Here is a 16,054-nt window from a genome sequence, read left to right as displayed (position 1 = left end):
ATGATGCCAGCTGGCCAACTGGAAAGGGTGGCCAAACTGGGGCGGGTTCTTCCTTGTGCCCTCAGGGAGCAGCTAAACTTCCAAAAGAATGGGAACCACCCCGGGATAGGGATTACTGAACTGGCGCCTCCAGGGTCTTAGTGCACCCAGCAGGCAGTTGACCTTGATCCCTCAACTGTCCTGGCAGGGCCAGGCAGGGTTGTCTTTCTTCCAGGGATTGGCAACCTGTGACATGCTTGCCAAAGATGGCACGCAAATCCTTTAGCAATGGCACTGCGACCAGCCGCGATGCTCTCTCCTTCTCCCTTTCCCTAGCCACCCACTGGAAGAGCTGACCCAGGGACAGTGTCTTCTCATGAAAGCCCGTGCCCAGCTTGAGGTCCTCCTTGCCCCTCTACAAACCTGGACCAAACCCCCAGCACACCGAACAAAGGGATCATGCTCTTAGCAGACCAGTCGTGAGGGACTGCCCATACCTGCCCTAACAATAGGTGAAAGTAGACAGAGAGGGTATCATGCTTAGTGAAATAAGTCAGACAGAGAAAGACAGATACTGTATGATCTCACTTATATGTGGAATCTAAAAAATACAACAGACTAGTGAATATAACAAAAAGAAACAGACTCACAGATATAGAGAACAAACTAGTGGTTACCAGTGAGGAGAGAGAGGGGAGAGGGACAAGATAGGGGCAGTGGATTAATAGGTACAAACTACTGTGTATAAAATAACTAAGCTACAAGGATATATTGTACAGCACAGGGAATATAGCCAATATCTTTTATAGTAACTATCTTTGGAGTATAACCTTTAAAAGCTGTGAATCACTAGGTTGTAAACCTGAAACTCATGTTGAGGTATAGTATACATCAACTATACCTCAATTAAAAAAAAAAGAAAGAAAGAAAGAAAGAGGGCTTCCCTGGTGGCGCAGTGGTTGAGAGTCCGCCTGCCGATGCAGGGGACACGGGTTCGTTTCCCGGTCCAGGAAGATCCCACATGCCGCGGAGCAGCTAGGCCCGTGCGCCACAGCCGCTGAGCCTGCGCGTCCGGAGCCTGTGCTCCGCAACGGGAGAGGCCACAACAGTGAGAGGCCCACGTATCGCAAAAAAATAAAATAAAATAAAAAATAAATAAAAGAAAGAAAACAGAGTATGGTCTCCCCAAAGCCACAGAATACACAGATGATGATAGACTCGGTGCCAGTAAAGGCACAGGCCCTATTTCTTGAACTCCAGAAACAGAATGAATGACAAAGAGGCACGATACAAAATACTACCAAAAATGCTTCAAGTTGAGATCTCACCAGGCTCTGCCCATCTGAGCGGAAACAATATTCAGGCGAACTCAGTCTCAGCCCGAACAAGGGCCATTGAAACATTAAGGCCATGGCTTGGAGGCCTTGGGTCATTTAGAAAGATGCCACAGGGACTTCCCTGACAGCCCAGTGGTTAGGACTCCGCGTTTCCACTGCAGGGGGCACGGGTTTGATCCCTGGTTGGGAAACTACGATCGCGCACGCAGCGTGGCGTGGCCAAAAAAATAAAAAGAAAAGAAAAGAAAGATACCACAAACCCAAGCAGGGGATTCTCTTCCTCATTTATCTCATGTAAGAATCAGATATGGTCTCACAGAGGAGCCTCCATGAAACTTAGGGTTCAGGGCAGAGTTGAGTGTGCCTCTAACTTAAAGTCTCCAAGATCAGAGTTTTCTCCCCTATCAGGCTCCCGCGTGTCTGAGATCTCCACCATTCGAGCAATCCTTCAGGTTAAGGCATTGAAGCCCCTGTCACAAGGCAAATATTTCAGCATAGGCTTTTGGGTGAACATCTGCCCCTTGAGCCAGACTGCCTGGGTTTGAATCCCAGCTCCACCACATGCTAGCTGTGCAAACTTGGGCAAGTCACTTAACCTCTTAACTTCTCTGTGCCTTAGTTTCCTCATCTGTAAAATGGGGGTAATAATGGAACCTGCTCACAAGGTTAGTCTGAGGATTCAATGAGCTAATACACATAAACTTGGAGCAGCGGCTGGCACATAGGAAGTGCTCACCAGATGTTAACTGTTATCATTATGATGGGGTCACATTGTAAAGGGCTTTGAATGGGAGGCCAAGGAACAATGCAGGCTCAGGTCCTGCCTGGTTCCCAGACTCTCCTCCTCCCCCTCCATGACTGGAGCCACTTTCTGAGGATCAACCAACCCTCTAGCTACAGACTCAGCCCAGCCCCAGGCTCTAGCTCAGAAGGATGTCAGCAGTTCCAGCCCAGCATTCTCGGATTCTGCCTGGGGTCATCCTTACTGCTGGACCAGCCCTGACTTCAGACCTCAGTTCTGACAACTGGGCAGCCCCCTTACTCCTGAAGCCCAGCCCCACATCCCATCATGCTTCAGTTCTGGTTGCTAAATCCTTGCCTTTTCCCCTGTGATTGCTTTGGGGACCTTTAACCTAGATGAGAAATTGAGATGTAAGTCATATGAGAACCACTCAGGATACTATACGATGAAACGTTGGGTGTGACAGGCAACAAGGATGCTGTGAAGAGGGAAGTGATTAGGATTAGAGCTGCCTGGAGGAAGCAGAGCTGTGATAGGTAGCATCTGTGCTGGCAGAAGGTGGAAGGGAAAAACGAGTCTGGTCACCTGCCTAGGCCTTTAGCTTAGGCCCCTAAAGCTCACTTTACAATCTTGTTCTGGTTCCCAGTGCCTCACTGCCTGTCCTGTCCCATAGCATTTAACTGGGTCATGTCCTATATCTGGAGAGATGGCAATGCCTACCGAAACTGAGGACAGCAGTGGCATCTCTGGATCGGAGGATGTCACAGTGATGCCCTTTGTTTTTTGTTTTAAATTCGTATTTATTTATTATTATTATTTTAATGTATTTATTTATTTTTGGCTGTGTTGGGTCTTCGCTGCTGCGTGTGGGCTTTCTCTAGTTGTGGTGAGCGGGCTTCTCATTGCGGTGGCTTCTCTTGTTGTGGAGCACAGGTTCTAGGGCGTGCGGGCTTCAGTAGTTGTGGCACATGCACTCAGTAATTGTGGCTCGTGGGCTCTAGAGCACAGGCTCAGTAGTTGTGGCGCACGGGCTTAGTTGCTCCACGGCATGTGGGATCTTCCCGGACCAGGGCTTGAACCCGTGTCCCCTGCATTGGCAGGCGGGCTCTTAACCACTGCACCACCGGGGAAGCCCCTGATGCCCTTTGTTGATGGTTAGTCATTGGAGAACTCCTGAGGGACCCCTTGAAATAAAAATGAGTCTGGATCTTCCAAGCCAGCATCATCATCATTTAAAGCCGACAGCCTCATTCTTCTTGGAGGCTTCCCAAAAGGAACAAGATCAGGCCTTTACTGTCTTTCACAAACCCTCAGCATCAGGTTCAACTTGGGGTGAACCAAGTCTTTCCCACAATCCTTTGGGAACCATTTGCAGGCAACTCACCCCCTCCCCTGGCTCGGAACTGACCACTCTTGCTCTCACAGGGACAGATCATGGGCATGGATAGTGGACAGGATTTGTCTATACCTGTGCTTCTCAAACTATCTGTGGTGAAAGATAGGTTATTTGGTTTTTAAATTTCCAATCTGTCATGAACAGATACTATTGTAAAAGTTTTTAAAAAATGAATCATGCACTCGGATGCTGCAGCAGTATCAAGGTTGTGCAAATGTTGCCAAGCTCTCAATGTCCTTTCTTATCTCGTTGGACTGGCATCTGTCCACAGACCACACCATTCTCGGCCTCTCTGGACTCCATGTGCTCAATGAGGAGATGCTGGCAGATGGATGTGGACTCCCCAAGAAAGGCTGGCTCTGGGAGATTCTGCCCATTCCCTGACCAAAGCAACGACGGAAGGGAGGCCAGACTGCTAGAAGATCTGCCACTTGCTAGCAGCCCCCGGTGACCTTGGACAAGTTACCTAACCTCTCTGAGCCTCAGTTTCTGCACCTGTAAAATGAAGATAATGTCTAACAGTACCTTTCTCATGAGGCTGTTGTGAGAGTTAAATGAGATATAATACATGAAAAGCAGTTGGCACAGTGCCTGGCACTGTCTACTAGAGGCTACACTGTGTATTGGTTAAGAGCCCAGGTTTGGGAGTCATTCCATTTTCGGCTTGGAGTGCCAGCAGGGCCACCTACTCCATTTTGTCATCTGAAAAATGGACGCACCACTTGGAGCTCTCTCACAGGGCCGTGAGGAGGATTCAGTGTTCGGCTCTGGGTCTTGCCCATAGTAAGTGCCCGATGACTGGCGGTTAGATCCCAGTTTTGCCAGTATCCTCCTTCTAAGCCTGACCCCTACTCTGCCATAGACCACGCAGAGGGAAACGTGCCCCTAGCTGGGAGAGTAAGATCATTAGTCTTCCCTCCCTCTGATGTCTGAAACCAGAAACTTTGTGTCACTGAACCAGCCAGAATCTTTTGGTTGTAATAGAGGGGGCGTGGGCACTGGAACCAAACAGACCTGTTCGAATACTGGCTCCATCATGTACTAGCTGTGTATCCTCGAATTCGTTTCTTCACCTGTTGGGATCTCGGTTGTCTCATTTGTAAAATGGGACAAACGCAATAAACCAGTTGTCTCTAAAGTGAGGAGTACAAGGTGATTCATTGAGGTGTGGGAAGAAAATATTACAACTTTTATTTAAAGTTATTTTGTAACAAAAGGATAAAAGAAATTAAACTGTAATGTACCCAAGACATGCGGTGACACTGGCACCCTCATTTGGTCTATTTGTAACACGGCTGCTGATGGGTATCCTGAAGGAGGAATGGGAATTTCACAACACAGAAGGGTTTGATGGTGGTGTCCACCCTCTTTCGTTTTATTTTTAGCCTATTGCAAAGTTCTGCAATGTCTGTGTTGGGTTGTGAATTTGAAGATTATATCATCTGGTTTTAACTAAACCAGTCCTCCCCAAATGGAAAACTGGCTTGAAAAGATTCCGACAAATAAACCACAGCCTGAATGAAGATACTATGAAGAATACAAGGACAAGTGGGCAACAGGAAAGTGGCAGAACTGATTCATCTCCCATTCCTAGTATAAGTTTTCCATCAGCCCCATTCCAAAATAAAAACAACAATGAACAAATTGGTTCTGATAAGAAATCAGCCAAAGAAAAAAAGAAAGAAAGAAAAAGAAAACATCAAGAAAGCTACTTAGGGAAGTCCCTGGCGGTCCAGGGGTCAGGACTCTGCGCTGTCACTGCTGGGGCCCGGGTTCAATCCCTGGTCGGGGAACTGAGATCCTGCAAGCTGTGCAGCACAGCCAAAAAAAAAAAAAAAGGAATGAAAAGAAAAAGAGAAGTTCAACTTGAAAAAAAAGAAAGCTAATTAAAGTATGGTTCACGTCCACTTTGTTAATAAACTCACTTTAAGTGTGTACTTTGCCTTGATATATTAGCTAATAATGATATGAAGCTATAATGATTAGCAAGATCTTTAAAATCTAAGCATCTATTTAACTGATCAATGGCGGTAGACATTAAGGTGGTGATTACTTTTTGTGGCAGTTTTGAAACATGTCTGGAAATTCTCCTTTTGAGGGGAGGAGTCTGTGTTTCCTTCACTTGAATCTGAGTGACCAACATAGTATGGTGGAAGTGATGCTAGATCGTAGACCACATAGAGAGGCCATCTATAGGTGTTCTGGCCAGCAGCTCCAGCTGAAGTTCCAGCCAACAGCCATCATAAAATGATGGACATGAGGAAAGACATCTCCAGATTTCAGCCGCCAGGTGTCCAGTCACCCCCAGCCATCGTGTCTTCCCAGAAAATCCCCAGAGGCCATCCCCACGTGCCCTGTCTGAATTCTTGACCTACAGAATCCATGAGCATAAAAAAATGGTCATTTTCACTACATTTTGGGGTGATTCATTACACAGCAATAAGAACTAAAGGGGTAATGAAAGGGAGGGGGCACAAAGGAGACTCCTGGGTGCTATGATATTCTTTTTTTTTTTTTTTTTTTTGGCTGCGCCGCCGGGCTTGCAGGATCTTAGTTCCCCGACCAGAGATTGAACCTGGGCCATGGCAGTGAAAAGACCAAGTCTTAACCACTGAACCGCCCGGGAATTCCCGATATTCTATTTCTTGACCTGGCTGCTGGTTATACAAGTGTGTTCAGTTTGTAAAAATTTGTCAAGCTGTACACTTGTGATTTGTGCACTTTTCTATATGTATGTCATAGTTTCTTTAAGTTTACATGAAAAAACTGGGCATCCAGGACATAAAAATAAATTTCTACTTTTTTTTTTTTTTTTTTTTTTTTGCTGTACGCAGGCCCCTCACTGCTGTGGCCTCTCCCATTGCAGAGCACAGGCTCCGGACGTGCAGGCTTAGTGGCCATGGCCCACGGGCCCAACCGCTCCGCGGCATGTGGGATCTTCCCGGACCGGGGCACGAACCCGCGTCCCCTGCATCGGCAGGCGGACTCTCAACCACTGCGCCACCAGGGAAGCCCCTCTACTATTTTTTTATCAATGTTTAACATCAAGTGATTTTCAATATAGTACTTTATTAGATCTCACTAAACGTAAAGATACATGCTTAGAAGCTTTGTTTGAAGTTTCATACTAAATAAAGAAAAACGAAAGTTCACAGATCCCTTTAGGGAACCACTTGTTTTTCCCATCATGGTAAAAATGGGCAAAATAAAACCATGTGAAACAACATGATGACAAACTCAACTCCAGTCTTTTGTCAGCAAATACTGTTGGAAGGCATCTAGAAAACACTGCTGAAGATTTGAACAAACAGTATTAGAATAAATGATGGAGTTTGGGAGGTTTGCTGTATAGCTGGGTAAAATCTTTCTAACATTTTCAGCTTTCTATTTGCTAGATTCTGTCTCAGTAATGAAATCCACAAAGAACTACTTTTTTGTGGGCTACTAAAGGAAAGATATAAAGAACAAGATATAGTATGTACAAAAAATGATTGGTTTAATTGTTTAAATTTTTATTGGAGTATAGTTGATTTACAATGTTGTGTTAGTTTCAGGTGTACAGCAAAGTGAATCAGTTATACATAAACATATATCCACTCTTTTTTAAATTCTATTTCCGTATAGGTCATTACAGAGTACTGAGATGGTTTAATCTTTTTTAAACGCCTTACAGAAAAAGAGGAAATGCAGTTTTTTACTCTAATGAAGTGCTGTTTTGACAGGAATATTTTTCAAAAGGTGGGGGTGAATTTCAAGGTAAGTTTACTGAAAAAGTTGGCAACCTTTCACAGCAAAGATATTGAAGCCTGGAATGTACAAACTGCTATAGGATTCACGAATATCCTACAGAAACTAGACTTTTGATATGTTCATAGTACTCTATTTTGTAACAAGGTAGGGAGTGACACTCCCTTTGTCACTTCCCCACCACACAGAGGTTAGCTGGTTATTTTGTGGCAAACTCCTTAAAAGAGTTTTCAAACTAAAAGATAGCTTCCTTTCACACAAAGGTACGTGTTTCAAATATACTGACCTTTTCTGTGGTGTCCTTTAACAGTCAGTGGCTATTTTTTTTTTTTTTTTTTTTTGCTGTACGCGGGCCTCTCACTGTTGTGGCCTCTCCCGTTGCGGAGCACAGGCTCTGGACGCGCAGGCTCAGCGGCCATGGCTCACGGGCCCAGCCGCTCCGCTGCATGTGGGATCTTCCCAGACCGGGGCACGAACCCGTGTCCCCTGCATCGGCAGGCGGACTCTCAACCACTGCGCCACCAGGGAAGTCCCAGTGGCTATTTTTTAAAAACCATTATAATAAACACACTCAATATAGCTCTTCAAGGTTAAGTTGATATTTTAACACTGAGTGAGAAAATAACTGCTTTGGATGGAAACTCAGTTCATGGAGAGAGCATTTGGAGAACAGATATTTGTGTTTTCATTGTTATGTAATTTTATTGCCAAAAATGATTAAGTTGCATACCTAGAAAACCTCTCATATCTACACACTTAAAACCTGGGACTGAAAATATCTACCCTGAAAATGTCTTTCAAATGTAGAGTTTTGATGGATTTTGAACACATTTGTTAAAAGCACAAAAGTGGGGCTTCCCTGGTGGTGCAGTGGTTAAGAGTCCGCCTGCCGATGCAGGGGACACGGGTTCGTGCCCCGGTCCGGGAAGATCCCACATGCTGCGGAGCGGCTGGGCCCGTGAGCCATGGCCGCTGAGCCTATGCGTCCGGAGCCTGTGCTCCGCAATGGGAGGAGGCCACAACATTGAGAGGCCCGCGTGCCGAAAAAAAAAAAAAAAAAAACATAAAACACAAAAGTGCAGCAAGTGCTGATTGGTTGGCAAGAACAAATGATTGGCATCAGGAAAGGTGATGGTTTACCAGCTGAATTTCATCAAAAGCTGTTTCATAATTGGTGGGTGGAATAGGAAAAGGAGAATCATGACGATGTGGTAAACTCAGCCCATGGAATTTGTCTTCCATTGAGAGCTGTGCATCTTTTTCAGACATCTTCCTCATCTATGGCAGCTGCTGAAACCAAGTGCTGAAATAAATTAAACTTAGAACCACACCTTCACACAGCTGTATTATAGCGTATAATTATAGCTGTATTACTGTATTACTATATTAACCCAAGATATTTTTTTAATGAAGCATATGCGATCACATTCTCTGTAGGAAAAAAATGTATTCATAACATTTTATTTATTTATTTATTTTTGGCTGCATTGGGTCTTTTTTTTTTTGCGGTACGCGGGCCTCTCACTGTTGTGGCCTCTCCCGTTGCGGAGCACAGGCTCCGGACGCGCAGGCTCAGCGGCCATGGCTCACGGGCCCAGCCGCTCCGCGGCATGTGGGATCTTCCCGGACCGGGGCACGAACCCGTGCCCCCTGCATCGGCAGGCGGACTCCCAACCACATCACCACCAGGGAAGCCCTGCATTGGGTCTTCGTTGCTGCGCGCGGGCCTAGTTGCGGCGAGCGGGAACTGCTCTTGATTGCAGTGCACAGACTTCTCATTGCGGCGGCTTCTCCTGTTGTGGAGTTCAGGCTGTAGGCGCGCGGGCTTCAGCAGTTGTGACTCACGGGCTCCAGAGTGCAGGCTCAGCAGCTGTGGTTCAGGGGCTTAGCTGCTCCACAGCCTGCGGGATCCTCCCGGAACAGGGCTCGAACCCATGTCCCCTGCATTGGCAGGCGGACTCTTAACCATTGCGCCACCAGGGAAGCCCTCATAACATTTTAGTGAGAGTCAAAATAGTTTTCTGTACTACAAATATTATAAAAAGTTTAAACTGTTTGAAAATACTGTTTATTTCATCCTTGTCTCATCCTTTTAAAATGTCCTTTTTGTGTATGCTTTAGAACATACATAATGTATTAGTAGAGTAACACATGCACATGATTTTATAAAACACTCAAGCATTGAGAATACTTCTCAAAATATTTTTAGTAGAGGGGTGTGCAATCGAAAAAGTTGGGAGGACTTCCCTGGTGGCGCAGTGGTTAAGAATCCGCCTGCCAATGCAGGGGACACGGGTTCGATCCCTGGTCCGGTAAGATCCCACATGCTGCAGAGCAACTAAGCCCGTGCACCACAACTACTGAGCCTGTGTTCTAGAGCTCGCGAGCCACAACTCCTGAGGCTGCGAGCCACAACTACTGAGCCCACATGCCACAACTACTGAAGCCTGCACACCTAGAGCCCGTGCTCTGCAACAAGAGAAGCCACGGCAATGAGAAGCCCGGGCACTGCAACGATGAGTAGACCCCGCTCGCTGCAAGTAGAGAAAGCCTGCATGCAGCAACGAAGACCCAACTCAGCCAAAAATAAATTTTAAAAAAAGTTGGGAGACCACTGCTTGAATAGTGTCTACCTTGTTTTAGGGCATCAACGAGGTCATGAATGCAATGTGCTCGGCACATATTAAGTCCTCAGTGAGTATTGGCTCTTTGGCTCTTATGATATCCTCTATACGAGTGATGCATTAGAGGCAGTGTGAAATGATGGTGAAAAGCAAGAGCCTTGCAGTCAGGCAAAGTAGGATGCGTTCCCCTGCCACTTACTAACTGAGAGAATGTGACCAATGAACTTCGCAGGATTTCCCTGGTAGCGCGGTGGTTACGAATCTGCCTGCCAATGCAGGGGACACGGGTTTGTGCCCTGGTCCACGAAGATCCCACATGCCTTGAAGCAACTAAGCCCGTGCGTCACAACTACTAAGCCTGTGCTCTAGAACCCACGAGCCACAACTACTGAGCCCACGTGCCACAACTACTGAAGCCCGCACGCCTAGAGCCGGTGCTCCGCAACAAGAGAAGCCACCAAAATGAGACACACACGCACCGCAACCAGAGAAAGCCCACGTGCAGCAACGAAGACCCAATGCAGCCAAAAATAAATAAATTAATTAATTAATTTAAAAATCCTTTCTCCTTCCCACTTCCTTTAAAAGAAAAACAAACAAACTTCGCTGGGCCTCAATTTCTCATTAGTCCCCATCTCTTAGAGTTGTTATAAAGATTAAGAGAGATAATGCACTCTTTTGGTAACAGCTTCATTGAAATATAATTCACATACCATAAATGTCACCATTTTAAAGTGTACCATTCAGTGGGTTTTAGTATGTTCACAAGGTTGCACAACCACTGCCAATATCTAATCCAGAACACTTTCATTACCCCAAAAAGAAACCTGTGCCCATTAGCAGTTGCTCTCCATGCTCCCTTCCCCTCCCCTACTCCCCCCACCTAGCCTAGGCAACCACTAACTTACTTTCTGTCTCTGTGGACTTGCCTCTTCTGGACATTTCATATAAATGGTATCAGACTATATGTGGTCTTTTGTGTCTGGCTTCTTTCACATAGCACAGTGCTTTCAGGGTTCCTCCATGTTATATGTAGCAAGCATCATTACTTAATTCCTTTTTATTACTGGATAATATTCCATTGCATGGATATACCACATTTTGTTTATCCCCTCATCAGCTGATGGACACTGGGGCTGTTTCTACCTTTTGGCTATTGTGAATAGTGCGGCTATGAATACTCGTGCATGATAAGGCATGTTTAATGCTCAGCACAGGGCCTGCCAGGCACCTAAGTGCTCAATACCAGTAGGTGGTTGCTCTCCTTATCATTAGGGAGTGCTATCATTGGGAGATTTGGGACCCAGAGTGCCTGGATGTCAAAAAGGGTAGGTGAAAGTCACCAAGGACAGCATTCATTTACTGCACAGTGTCACCGAGAGCTGTCCCTGCCCACCTCACCCAAATAAGTAAGGCAGTGTGACACAGAGGCATGAGCACAGACCCACTCCACCACTTTTGAGCTGTGTGATGCCGGGCAAGTCACTTAACCTCTCTCAACCTTGTGTGTAAGTTGGATATAATTAGTCTTGTCTACATATCTCACAGGCTTGCTGCCTGGGTCAAAGAGTTAAGTTAAAAATATGGGGCTTCCCTGGTGGCGCAGTGGTTGAGAGTCCGCCTGCCGATGCAGGGGACGCGGGTTCGTGCCCCGGTTCGGGAAGATCCCACATGCCGTGGAGCGGCTGGGCCCGTGAGCCATGGCCGCTGAGCCTGCGCGTCCGGAGCCTGTGCTCCGCAACGGGAGAGGCCACAACAGTGAGAGGCCCGCTACCGCAAAAAAAAAAAAAAAAAAAAAAAAAAAAAAAAAAAATGAAAGCACTTTGAAAACCATAAAGCATTATTATTGCAAACCTTACATATTACAGAAACTAACGGCTCTCGAATAGAGTAAGGAAGCACTTTGTTCCGCTCACCATTCTCCCTCTCTCTCCAGCTTGTTCACATTCTCTTCAACATGACACCCTGGCCTTCTCACCACAGCCCCTGATGCTAGTACCTCCTTCCTTGCATCTACTTAAGGGCCAAGGGTGAGCAGCCTGATCCTGGGTAAAAACCTGAATTCACATCAAGAAAAAGCCTGCCATGTCTCTATTTCCAGGTAGAAATCTGTGCGACCTTTCCGGTTTTCTCAATAGCTAGCTGGTTAGAGCGCCCTCGTGTGTCTCCACGTGGTAATACCTGAGGTCTTTCCTGAGAGGTGACTTTTTCATCGCAGCCTCAGTAAAAGGTGTAATGGAAATTTTTTTCTCGTCACACTTCATGGCCCATGCTTGACACTTGGACTCCAGTTAAGCCATTGCAGCCCGAGTCTTAGGCAGGTTTCCTGCTTGCGCTCAGGCCTAAAGATTTCTTCCTGCTCCCTGCCCACACCTTTCTCCTCAGTCATTTTGAAAAACCCTGGTCTCACCGTTCACAGATGTCAACTTGGTCTTACCACCTTCTATTATTCCAAGCTTATCCAGCTCCCAAAGTAAGATCATATGTTTTTCTAAAAAGGGAAGAAAGTAAATCCAAAATAATAGAAAAGTGTGTTTTAAGTGTTTACTATATATATAAAACTATATATATATATTATATATATATAAATATATATATATTTACTATATATAGTAAAACTATATATATATATGATTTGTTCTATAGTCTAAGGAAAAGGTATCGAGAATGTTAAACCTTTCACAGGGGTCTCCTCATGGAAAGCCCTGACACTTGGGAAGGGGTAAATGATGATCAGAGACAGTGATGTCTGGCAGTGCGTGCTTGCGTGCGCGCGCACACGAACACATGTTTACACACTCTCACACGCTCTTCTGCTCAGGGAGCTTTCTCTCTCGTGGCTTTCTCTCTCACTGAGAATCATGTGATAATATCAGCTCAGGTCTTTGGAGGAAAGAAAACTTATATTTTATATCTGGAACCTCAAGAATGTTCCCTGCAGGGACTTCCCTGGTGGTCCAGTGGTTAAGACTGCACACTTCCATGGCAGGGGGCGTGGGTTCAGTCCCTGGTCGGGGAAGTAAGATCCCACATGCCACGCGGCGTGGCAAAAAAAAAAAAAAAAAGTTCCCTGCTCCCTCCATCAGCTACCGCTATGAAAGCCTGAGGGACTTTACTTCCCATATTCCACACATTCCCCTCATGCCTGCTCTGCAGCCATGGATTTTTCTGAATCCATGAGCCCCATTGGCAAACTCCACTGCGAGCCAAAGATACATGTGCTTTTGGCTTCACCCCAGGAGCATGTTCCTGAAAAGTTGCGGGCAAATTAAATTTTTGCAGGTCAGTTATGATTCCCCACCGGCTTCCAATGAGACTTTTGAGCTGCGCTCTCTCCTCCTCAAGATTGATTTTCAACACTTCAGCTTGAAGTTTCTCTGCCTCTTGCCATCCTCTCTGACAGTTAAACCTCATCTGGAAAATGAAGAACCTGACCGAGGAAACATTAAGAATTCTCGAATAGTCCAGGACCTATAAAAAATACACTAGAGAGGCTGCCATTTGGAAAAGACACCAGGTACCACCATTCAAACTGCAAACCCTCACCCTACATCCAGCTTTTGGAGAGGTTATTTCCAAGGGCTTGAGGGGTTTTGCCCCACTCTCTTGGGGGGCAGCAGCTGCCTCGGGGGATGGGCATTTTCAGTTTAGGAGGATCTTTACTACCCTTCTGCTTTCTGTTCTCTTCACCCCACTCCCAGGTGTCAGATTCCAGAGACCTGTTGACTGAAGAAAAACACACAACCCAAAAGTTGCAGGTTATGTTTTATTCAGCGGACTTACTGAGGACTCTAGCCTGGGAGGCAGCCTCTCCGAGAGCTCTAAGGAACTGTGGCAAAGAAGTAAAGGAGGAGCCACGATATACGGGAGTTTTTGCAAGAAAAAATAAAAACATGTGTTCAAACATCAAAGACTACAGCTAATCACAGAAAACAGACATCTCAAAGTAGTGATTTTAGCCTCCCCCCCTTTTTTTTGGCCATGCCGTGCAGCTTGTGGGATCTTAGTTCCCCGGCCAGGGATTGAACCCAGAGCCCTCAGCAGTGAGAGCATAGAGTCCTAACCAATGGACCACCAGGGAATTCCCTAGCCCTTTTCTCTGTATGGCAAGATGCAAGAGTCTGGGCTCATGGAAATTATTCCTTAGATAAGCATCTTAACTATCTAGGGCCAGTATCCTGTTTTTCTCCATCCTGAGTTCCCCTCAGGGCACGCCGTGGGGCCGTGGGGGACGGTGGCTGCAGGGGCTCCTGGCTTGATGGTAGTTGACTTTCATTGTTCACTAGACTAGCAGGCAGCATTCTTTGTTTACTGGAATGGCAGGTGATACTCTTTGTCTACAGACCCTCTCTCCCGAAATAGAGATGGGTGCTGTGGTCCCGGGGAACCATGTATGCAATTGGTGACCTAGACAAAGCACTTGGTAATAAGTAAAGAGTTGCTAGGGAAGCACCTTGGCTCTGGTCTCTGGCAACAGTTAAGCAAGGGCACGTGTGCCCTGGGTCTGTGATGCTGGTCAGGCGACTGCCCTTGCAGTCTTTGAACCGGAACCAGAGATATTATTAGTGCTGATAGCGAAGGGAACTGCCTGCTTAGTGGCGAGGAAAATTAATAGTCCAAGCGTTCTCCCATCCTGCATTCTCCATGCTGGCATTTTGATTAAAAGAAATACTGCTGCAGCTGTTTGCATATTCTAGAAGTGTGTGTGCATGTGTGCGGTTTAGTGTTTACAGATTTGGGGTTGTGGAGGGGAGTTTCCAGAGCAACGGAAGTAGCTGCTTGTCAGTCAGGGTTCATTTTGAAAATGAAAGCCTGAAAGCTTGGGGCCCACTCTGGGCCTGGGCCTGGTCTCCGAGGAGCCGGCAAAAGCCAGGAGTTGCCTTTGGTTAGTCAGCTCAGTGAAGCAACCACTTGATCACCTTTTGCCTTTTTCTTTTACGAATTGACCAAGTCTATGAGCTGCTTTTGGTGTCCTGCAAATTCAGTCTGAGGCAGGGATGTGGGAGTGGGCATCGAGGTTCTGGCCGAAGACACCTCCCCCAACACGTACACACACGATTACATTTCCCCAGGCTGCCAGACCAGAACGAGGTAACCTATTTCTCACACACTACTAGGTACACAAGGGTAGTATGACTAGTCATCAAAGAGTTTAGTTTAATTGGCCTATGTCAGAGTAAAGGGAGAGAAATACAACACAAGGCTGTCTGTTCTGGGTGCCGGAGGAGTAATACAAACAGATGGTTGGGGGAGCGAGGGATCACTCTGGGCTGGGGTAATCGGAGGAGGCTTACTGGAGAAGGTGGCAACTGAGGCCAACCTTGAAGGACAGGGGGGAGAACTTCACCAAATAGAAGCTATGAGGGAGGACATTCTCGGTAGAGGAGGGCAAGTTCAAGATATGCTCAGGTTAGAACAAGTCCATCCGTTTGGCTGGAATTTGGGATTTGTGTGAATGGTTTGCTGTTGATAAGCTTGGTTTGAAGGCCAGATCCTCTGCGCCAGAACAAAGGCTGCGGTGTCACACAGACTTGCTCTGCCACTTCCTTCGGGGTGACCTTGGGCAAATGGCCTAATCTCTTTGCAAAGCGAGGACAGTAACAATACTTAGCTCTTGAGATCCTTGGGCGGGTGATAGAATGAACATATATAAAGCATTTAGCAAAGTGGCACATAAAAAGTATTTTAAAAAATGGATTACAAATGCATAGGCTGTCATGAAGGAAAGCTCCAGCTCTTTAGGGCTGACCCCAAATATCTGAGGGCAAAGGTGGAAAAGCCTCTGATACCTTCCATCACTGTGGGACCCAGTAGAGTGGGCTGGCTTGGCCTGAGTCCCCATTCCCTCTGGCCTAGACTGTTGGAATAGTCTCCTGGCTTTCTGCCTCTGCCTCTCCCATAATCATCTTCCTAAAGACCACCTTAATCATGGCTGTATTCCTCTCTGGCTCAAGAACCTTCTATGGCTCCCCACTGCTCATGACTGAACTCCCTAACATGGGGCGGGGGGGGGGGGAGGCAAGAACTACCATTTATTGAGAGAAGAGCCAAGAGGATGCTAATGTTAGGACTAAAAAGGTAAAATACCCTCCTCTTTTAAAAGCCTTGAAACTCGGAATTCGCGGAAATCAGCAGGTCCCTCAGGGAGAGAGCGGGATGCATCTCTGAAGAGGGTAAGGCGTTCGTGGCCGATGGCTCAGATTCACCAGTACCTGCTTCTTCAAGCCAA

The sequence above is a fragment of the Delphinus delphis genome, chromosome X (genome assembly GCF_949987515.2).
Source record: "Delphinus delphis chromosome X, mDelDel1.2, whole genome shotgun sequence".
In the NCBI taxonomy this organism is placed as follows: domain Eukaryota; kingdom Metazoa; phylum Chordata; class Mammalia; order Artiodactyla; family Delphinidae; genus Delphinus; species Delphinus delphis.
The sequence above is the reverse complement of the archived record's forward strand: the minus strand, read 5'-3'. Positions refer to the sequence as shown.